This window comes from Ochotona curzoniae, unplaced genomic scaffold (genome assembly GCF_017591425.1).
Source record: "Ochotona curzoniae isolate NIBS_2020 unplaced genomic scaffold, NIBS_Ocur_1.0 contig_199, whole genome shotgun sequence".
NCBI lineage: Eukaryota > Metazoa > Chordata > Mammalia > Lagomorpha > Ochotonidae > Ochotona > Ochotona curzoniae.
The window spans coordinates 24,772-34,455 of NW_024465286.1; the positions used below are offsets into that span (position 1 = coordinate 24,772).

General features: G+C 43.2%; 1 pseudogene; it reads left to right on the forward strand.

The window, feature by feature from the left end:
• The first annotated feature begins 659 nt into the window (after positions 1 to 659).
• Positions 660 to 8,224, forward strand: LOC121150059 (annotated as a pseudogene).
• The last annotated feature ends 1,460 nt before the right edge of the window (positions 8,225 to 9,684 follow it).

Below are 9,684 nucleotides of genomic sequence, written 5' to 3' on the forward strand. Positions count from 1 at the left end.
CCATAAGGATCATTTTAAAGATTCTGATAAAAAAAATGAGAAGCTCATGCAAGTTTTCAAAGAATTTAAGGAAGCAATAAAGCAAATCAAGGCTGATATATCAGATATTAAGAATACAGTAGAGTTGGGTCTGGTGGCATGCACTAGTGGCTAAAGAACACAGTAGAGCAAATTAAAAGCACAGTGGAGTCCATCTTGTCCCGGTGCTGTGGAGAAAGCAGGTGATGTGAGAAGTCATGAGTGATGGTATCCCATCCTGAGGCCTCTGACTTTAAACTGATTGGTGGAGCTGGCCACTGTGGGCGGGGTAGTGCTGGCTATATAAGGATGATGAATGGAGGGAGAGCATCCATGACTTGAGTAAGGTGGCAGAGAGGAGAGCAGAGAGTGGGACGCCAGTGCAAGTACCAGCACACAAATCTTGGGATCATGGTCCCTGGAGTGCTCAAGGCTGCTTCACTGAACTGAAGAAGTGAGTCTCATTCCCAGGTCCTTGCCACATACAGATGTTCTAAGTGGAATTCAGAAGGGGTTGATAGCCACTGTGCTTTGTGTGTACCAGGGAAATTTACTGCCCTCAGAAAGATCCCCAGCTGGATAAGAATTTGGCTGTGGAGGAAACAGAGTTAGCTACCAGAGGGTAAGCTTTTCTGACCTGGATGAAATCATTTGGGATCAGGGCTGGTTTGTAGAACCCAGGAAATGCCGGCTACATGAATGCAGCCCTCCAATGTCTGGCATTCATTCCGCCACTTGCCAACTATCTGCTGTCTCAGGAATGCTTCCACACCTGTCAGCACTGTTCAGAGATCCACGCATTATGTGATGTGGAAAGTCACTTTCCTTGGGCTCTGCACAGTCCCGGTGATGTGATCCAGCCTTGTCAAGCAGTGGTTGCCGGCTTTAACAGAAACTGCCAAGAAGATGCCCATGAGTTTCTGCTCATGTTTGATGCCCTCAGGGCAGCAGGTCTGCTTGGCCTCCACCCCAACATGGGGCCCACTGAGGACCAGATCCTAAGACATCAGCTAGTTGAAGGATACTGGAGGCCTCTAATCACATGTCTCCAGCGACAAGGCACTTCAGATATGTGAGACCCTTACCTGGGCATCGTGGTGGAGATTCACACCACCAAGAATGGGTGGGAAACCTTGGAGCAGTTGGTGACCTCAGAAGAGCTGGACAGAGACAATGCCTATGATTGTGCTGCCTTCCTCAAGAAGATACTTGTCTCCCTCACATTCACCTTGCACACATGTGGTAATGTTCTCATCTTGGCGTTGAAATACTTTTCTGATTTTACACGTGGAAAAATGGGTAAAGCTCGGCACTATTCTAAACGCTTGGGCATGAGGGCTTACTTGTTTTGTTCAAATGGGGGGTGGCACTGGAGTACAGCCTCTATGCTGTCCTTGTGCACGTGTGCTTTTTGGCACGGAGGACATTACTCGTGCTATGACAAAGTTGTTAATGGTCACTGGTATCAGATAGATAATGTGCAGGTCAGCGTCTGTGCTCTGACTGCAGCCTTGAAGCAAAATGCCTCTGTGCTAATTTATGTACACAAGTGTGCCTGGGATGGGGCCAATTGGCATGCATCACTGGGACAGGAAGCATCAGACTCTGAAACTCAAGAGAGACACACCAGTATGCCAGGAGAGCCTAAAAACATTCCAACCTGGAAGGCAAAGAAGCCAGCAGGACTTGGAACAGAGAACTCAGGAACTCAGCTTAGATGAGTGCAAATCCCTGCAAGACCAGCAGCAGCCCTAGAGTGCCTTTAGCCTCAGGAAAGTGGAGTCCAGCCTGCCAACCAGAACAGTCCTGATTCATCAGGCATGGTCCAGCATGAAGCTGAGCAGCCATCTTCCAAAACATGAAAGCTTCCAGCAGTGCACTTTAGTAGGATACCCAGACACAGCTGCTTAACAGCTCTTGCCAGTTCTCCCATCTGGCAGAGGCAGAGCCAGAACTCAAAAGAGGAAGCACAAACATGCAAAGAGGCTAGTCCTGCATATGTAGTCATTTCCCTACAGGACTATTTCATGTACTTTGGCTGGAGGGTAGGGTACAGCCTCACGGGGGCAGTGAGCACCTGTAAAGACATTGCAGGTGATGACTTCATCTCTCAAGAAAGGACATGCTTTTCATTCAGGCATGCATGAATGAGGAAAGACTCTTGGTTTGCGTGCTTTTTACTGAATTCTTCGTGAATTTAACACACATAGATTTGGTTGGGCCCGATTGAGCTCTAAAGGGTATTACAAATATTTTGTTGAGCAGACAGGCAGGGAACCCGTCAGCTCCATGACTGAAAGTTTGATGGAGCTAAGGATATATGTAGAATACCTCGCTGGTTCCTGTCTTTGGAACCAAGGACTCTTCATGCACATACACAGTGGGAAGTTGAAAATAACCAGTTCTGAAGGTGATAAAGGGAAATCAGTGGGGGAAGAATTCTGCAAATGGGAGGGCAGGAGAATTCCCTACTCCTAGGGAGCTGTGTCAACCTGTGAATGAATTAATAAATTGATATTTTAAAATAATGATAAAATACCCATGACTTGTTTTCTAAGTCAGAGTGATGATTAGTGTTTCAGTTTGATCAATTATTGATTGAGTGATGGATTTACCATTAACAGGGAGTCATAAAGGGAGTCAGCAACAGAGAGAAATAGGAGACATGGAGGCTAATATAGAAGTCAAGTGGAAATTGGAGAGATCAACTCTCTTACAAGGGCTGGGAGTGCTTTGAGAAGGAGGAGTCATAATGTCAGCAACCTGTTGTACTGGCACAACCATGCTTTGGAGACTCGAACAGTTGCTATACAATCAATCTTTTAAAGATCATTCTGAAGGAGGATTAGCTTGGGGCATAGTGGTGTGGTGGGGCATGAAAGGCAGCACAGGACTAGAGAGTATTTAGGTGAGTTCTGGTGAATGGTGGCTGTAGGTCAGTCTTCAACTTTTAGATTGTTGGGCCCTGGGTTCGTGAAATGCTCCTTCCATGTACTGTTAGAGTTGGTAGTGTCTGCAGAGTGTGGATTGTTTCTAACTCAGAGGTCTGAGTTATTGTCTATGCGATTTTAAAGGGGCTGTCCTGGTGTTTTAGCTTCATTCTGTGTGGTGTAGATGACTTTTTTATTAATTTATTTTCTGGAGTGCTGCTGCCAATTTGGAGTCTGTACTCTTTTTTTTGGTTCTTCAGAATGTTGACCTAACTTAGGTTGCACGTTAGTAAACCTCACTTGTCCCTGAGAGCTTCACATTTGGCTTAGGTCAATGTGTTGTGAAGTTTCCAGAGGATCTTGTAATAAGGCTGGACAACCAGGTCTGCAATCTGACACATTGGAGCTGGAGTTCCAGCCAAATAAATTCAGTCTAGGCTAGAATGTTTTCAGTGTAACCTTATTCTTAACATTTATTCTGGTCCAATTTTGAAATAGAATCTCATGGAAGTGTTATGAAGGAAAATGTATAATTTGGGGACAGATTGCAGGAGTAATGGCTCTCTTGTAAATACAGAATACAGATGGCTGTTTAGGAAGAAGTAGGTTTACTTGGTTGCTATGGAAAAACAAAGCATATAACACCTTTAATATACTCAACATAAATAGACAATATAAGCCCATTTTAATGTGAAATTTAAAGTATTATTCAATTTATACAATTTGTATAATTTAAAATTTTTAAACAATTTATGAAACCCTATGAAATTGAATGCTTGCTTATAATTCTGTCATACCACAGTGCTGATCCTGGTGCTCACTGTTACAGTTGAAAGAGTTCAGTTGAAAGACTTTCAACTGAGGCATAAATTTGGCAAGGCTGACATTACAACATTACAACTCAGTACCTGTTGACAGGAAAATTCAAAGACTTCAGCCAGAGGCAGATGTCTATAGGAGTAGCTCATCCAATGCAAGAAACTTACTGTGGGGAACCATGACGCATGAAATTGGTATGGATCTGAAAAATATTGGAAGCAGCTGATACATAAACTGCAGCTAATACATAAACATCAAGAGTCTGATGACAATTTTTATATGTCTGGGATATACCTCCTGGAGTCTCTGGCATTTTCTGACCAGCAAGCTCTGAGACCATTGAGTGAGGTGATGGTGCTCTTTGTCTGCAGAACCATGGGAGACAGACTGGTGAAAGATGTGTTTACTGGGAAGATCTTACAAGCTTATATAGAGTAGAAATGGGGGGGGGGGGAGACAGAACAATGGTTTCAATAGCACTCCCACCCAGCAATGACAATGTAACTGGCTAGTAGACATGCCTATCTCTCTGGAACCTCTCAAGTCACAGGTAACATGTTACATCCAGGTTTGGAAGCTGTGTTCAGGTCACATGCAGTTAGGCCAAGATAACATACCACCTGGGCTGAAAGTTATACTATGTTCATTACATATGACTGATAAACAGGATGGGGGTTGCATTTAACTTCTTATCAGGGGAGTTCTAGCACAGCTTCTTCAAGGACAGAGAGACTGGGGTGCACTCTCATGTCTCTGGAGTGATGATTGCTCATCAAAGGCTTCCCTAAGCTTATTGCACTCATATCCGTTCTCTCCAGTGTGAAGACTCTGATCCTTTGTGAGTTCTGACTTCTGGTACATATTTTCATTCAATTCATTACACACATTGAAATTTTCTCCTATGTCAGTCAGTCCTCTGCTTGGTGGTAAGGCAAGTTTACATCTAAAAGATTTTGTACAGCATCTATTTATATGGTAACTTTTTGCTCTCCGGCTTGTCTGATTTACTTTGACATCTGTTGTACACGTAAGAGATTTCTCACTCTTGAAATGTCCATGGAGTTTCTCTATTGATTGTGTTTCCTGATGTTTGCCAAAATAAAGATTCTTGTAGAACATTTTCTTCTCAACCTGAATTGTTTCTCCCACATTGACAGGTGGCTTATTACACGGCTCTTAAATATAAAGTTGCTCACACATAAGTAATATCTTCTTCCCACTGAAAGCTTTTTCTTTCTCATTGTGTTCAAAACACTGTAGAGAAATATGTATCTTGTCCTACTACTGAGAGTTTCTCCACGCTGGAGGCTATTCTCAGGGACATTAGAAGAGTGCTTTTTCCCAAATGGCATTTCATCAGGATTCCTAGAGAAAAAAAAAAAAAGAAGAAGAAAAGAAAAAAATGGAGTCTCTCCCTCTCTCCCTTCAACAGGAATCGCATGTCTGAGCTCCCTCCTGGGATGTGCTTTTCCCCTCCTGTCTCCCAAGTTAACCTGTTCACTTAGTACATAAAATTTCAATTTGAAACTGATCCCCAGTCTCTGTTAGTATAAGCTCAGGAAAGAACCACTGTGTGTTCCTGGTAACACTTGCTGTAATGTACAACATGTCATATGAAAAAGATTTCTTGTTCTTAGATCAGAGCTATCTGGCTTGACTCAGAGGAGAGAAGAGTGCACAAGGTTGGACAGCTTCCATGAAGTGGAAATAAATGTGTTTGCTGTGTATCGCAAACTCACTATCCTAGGATTTACCTTAGCCATTCCACAGCTTTTACTCCCTTGAAGACAAGGCTAAGAGAACACAAAGTATACCAATCATTTCTTTTTCCTTTTTTTAAAAGCATTTATTTTATTTTTATTGCAAAGTCAGATGTACAGAGAGGAGGAGAGACAGAGAGGAAGATCTTCCATCAGATGATTCACCCCCCAGGTGACCACAATGGCTGGTGCTGTGCTGATCCGAAGCAAAGATCCACAAGCCAGGAACTTTTCCTGATCTCCCACATGGGTGGAGAATCCCAAGGCTTTGGGCTGTCCTTGACTTCTTTCCCAGGCCACAAGCAGGAAGGTGGATGAGAGGTAGAGCTGCTGTGATTTGAACCACCACCCTTATGGGATCCCAGTGTACTCAAGGCAAGGACTTTTGTGACTAGGCCATCACTCCAGGGCCCATCAATCATTTCTTTAGATGATATAAATATGTCACCAAGGAATGGTGCTCTGGAAGGAAAAAGAAAAAATTAATGCTTCAAGGGGTTAGTGATATAAAATAGATGAAACACAAGAGATGACGTCCAGTTTTGGGGCAGTAGCTGCCACTCTAAACTTTTGGGCTGTCCTTGACTGCTTTCCCAGGCCACAAGCAGGAATTGGTATCTTTCAGGGTGAATGAGCAAGCCAGAGGATACGTTAGTCATATTTGTTTGTTACAATGTGTTTTAAACCTAAGAAAAACAAAAACAGTGTATTGAAGATCATTTAAATGTTTCAATGTGGGTTCACAAGTAGAAGATATTCCAACAAAATGTCTGGACTTAGGTAAAAGGAGGTATACTAAGACTTTTGAAGCTTTATTGATTAATGTATGTTTTACTGGGCAGATATTTTCTTCCACTCTCTCACCTCCCACATGCCTGTAATAGCCATGAGATGAAAAATAAGTCAGGTTTTTCACAATGATACCCAAACTGCTATCTGCTGCTTCCCAGCAGGGGCAGTAGTTGCACACTGCATTTGCACAGAACTGAAACCCAGGCATTCTGATGGAGACATAGGAGTCCCAATGTCATCTTAACCACTGTCACACACATCCACAAAGGTCAGTGATGCTTTCCTGTGCTGTGTCAGGTAGCCATTCACTGCTTTTCTCCCATGCCTGCCATTCAAAGGAAACAGTTCTTTTAAAGTGCTAATGCTGATTTTGTGAGAGGATTTAAAAAAAGACAACATACTGGATTGTATCTTGGAGGAAATTGTGGCTAGTGTGATTTTCCAGGGCAGAAAGCAGCACTTGACATTGAATAAGAATTCTTGACATTCAGAGATTTATTCCCTGCCTTAATTCTCTCTCTTGAACCTGACTTATTCCCTCTACAATTCATAGGGACATTTAATCCCAACTATGAGAACATAAGTCAATGGGTGACAACATATCAGATGCCATCAGGATAAACCAGTACTGGTGCCTTAACAGCTCCTTCTTTGGGTTCTTCTAAAGAAGCCCCTCTGCCTGAGTCCCGGTGCGCAGTTTCACAGGTTCTGGGATTCCCCAAGGCGCTTACCCCATATTGAGTTCATAACCAGTTACGATATCTTTATTGCGGGCATTTACCATGTAGAGAGTTCAGCTTGTTACTGTCCAGATAATTTCAACAGTTTCATTGGGAAACCATCCTTGATCTGAAAGTAGAGCTGGCAGAATATCATTCCCTCCAATGAGATGTCACTACACCACTTCAACAACAGCAAGAAACATCAAAATTAACAACATCATGAAGTTAATTAACGTGGCATTGAGTGACAAACATGTTAGAAAACCACATCGTGTAACTACTTCCTTGACATCTAAATTTTAGTATATTCACAACCGGCTGCTATAAAATTTTTTTTTTCTTTTTACTCCCAAGCTAACATGTTTTTGAGTTTAACCTAAATCAGTGTGGCACAGGGACAGTGAACAGATCAACATTAACATCCATCAGATATAACAGCTGAGAGCAACAACACTAAAGTTTCTATGCTGTTAGATTTTGTTTAGCATTAGCAGCCTTAAATTGATAAATTTGGGGGGTGGGAATCTTAGGCCACAATCTAAACTTTGCAGTATATAGTGATTATGGACTGTATTACAGAACTTTGCATTTTAACAATTGAGGACTAGAAAAGTTTTAGACAGGTGAGTAGTGAAATCCCCAACAACCCAGTGAGCGAGGAAGAATTTAAGTCTACATCCTACCTAGTAAATCCAAGAGAAGCAAATAGTGAGCCTGACCAGTAAGTACAGGATGAGCCATTTTAGGCTAGTTGGCCTTTTCCCTGCCTGTTCCAGACTTTCTATATCAGTGTCTTTGTCTATCTCAAAGGCCAAATGGAAACATCATCAGTAAGGTACAAGCTGAGGGACTATCAACTAGCTGGCCTTATCCATTGTTTATCTGAAGTAATTTTGGGGCTCTCAAGCAACCCTGATGGTTGGTGTAAGAGAGGGCTGCGAGCCAAGGCTAGAATTAGATAAGGACCAGAGAAAGCTTCTCTCCTGAGAACAGAAGGAAACCTACAATCCTTTTGTCTCTGAGTGCAATCTGTGGCTCCTGGCTGTAGTTTCGATGTCACCAGACCCTATGAGAGGGTTTTTGTTCTAGGTCCATGCTGCAGAGTGAGGACCAGAAGGTCCCCTTACTGTCCCTTCCCGCCCTGAATCCTGAGGAGATTCTGGCACACACACTCACTGCGTAAAGTCCAAGTAGTCTGTTGTCCTGCAGAGTCTCCTGCGAGGAGGGAGCTCACAGGGCAGCACCTCCTGAGCCACCTGCTCCTTCTTGGGAACAGAACCAGTAATGCGGCTATTGGACCGCTCATAAAGAGATTGGATCCGCATGATGTCACAATGCGCAGCCAATCAGAAGTGTAAGGAGTGTCAGGCCATCCCTAGGAAATCTGGAATTAGGGGGAGTGAGGGGCGGTGCAAGTGACTTTCTCTCTTGCAGCTTGAGTCTTCCAACTGCAGGGGCCGCTGTCGCCTCTCACATCAGTCCACCTCCTGGACTCTCCCATTAGTTCATTTGACTTTAAAATGCTGAAGTGAAGAATATTTAATAATACATGATATGAAATAATAATTTCAATCTCATTTCTCTTAGTGATGTTCATTAACTAGTCTGTATTTTTTTGTTTTCACAATGTGCCATATCTGCTTCTTATAAATACATAGTAATTTGATTGTATATGTGGATCTCTTGCCCAGAATTTTTGTTGGATCCTCTCAGCAGTGTGTTTGGTTTTCCACAAAAGGTCCATTAGTGCACATGGGTAGTTTTGTTGAGTAAAACATGACCATTCTGCTACAGTTTCCTTCCTGTGTTTAATCTCATGATTACACGTTCACAACAATGTGTAAGAGACAAAGTGTCAAGGGGGCTTCTCCAGATTAAATCTAGGGGAATAACTTGCGATTCTGTATGTTATAGATATTGTATTTATATTTCCCTTGTTATGCAATATATATATATTTCTGTAACTTGGTTTCCTTAGTCTATAGCTTTTGGCTTCTCTTTTAAAACATTTTGAAAAATGGTATTGGAAATTCAGAGATACAGAGAGGAGCAAAGACAGAGAAGAATATATTTCATCGGGTCCGGCGCGGTGGCGCAGTGGTCAAGGTGCTCTCCTTGCAAGCCTGGGATCCCATATGGGAGCTGGTTCTAATCCCGGCAGCCCCGCTTCCCACCCAGCTCCCTGACTGTGGCCTGGGAAAGCAGTTGAGGACAGTCCAAAGCTTTGGGATCCTGCATCCGTGTGGGAGACCCAGAAGAGGCTCCTGGCTTCGGATCGGCATAGCATCAGCCATTGCGCTCACTTGGGGAGTGAATCATCGGACAGAAGATCTTCCTCTCTGTCTCTCCTCTCTGTATATCCGCCTTTCCGATAAAAATTTTAAAAAAAGAAGAATATATTTCATCCATTGGTCTGCTCCCTATGTGGCCACAATGCCCCGAGCTTCACCAGTCTGAAGCCAGAAGTCCAGAATCTCTTGCAGGTCTGCACACAGGAGCAAGGTGTCAAGGTTTTGGGCCCTCCTAAACAGCTTTCTCTGGCTACAAGCAGGGAGCTGGATAGGAAGTAGGGCTGACGGGATCAGAACTGGAGCCCATACAGGATGCCGTCCTGTGCAAGGCAATGCTTATACCACTAGGCTA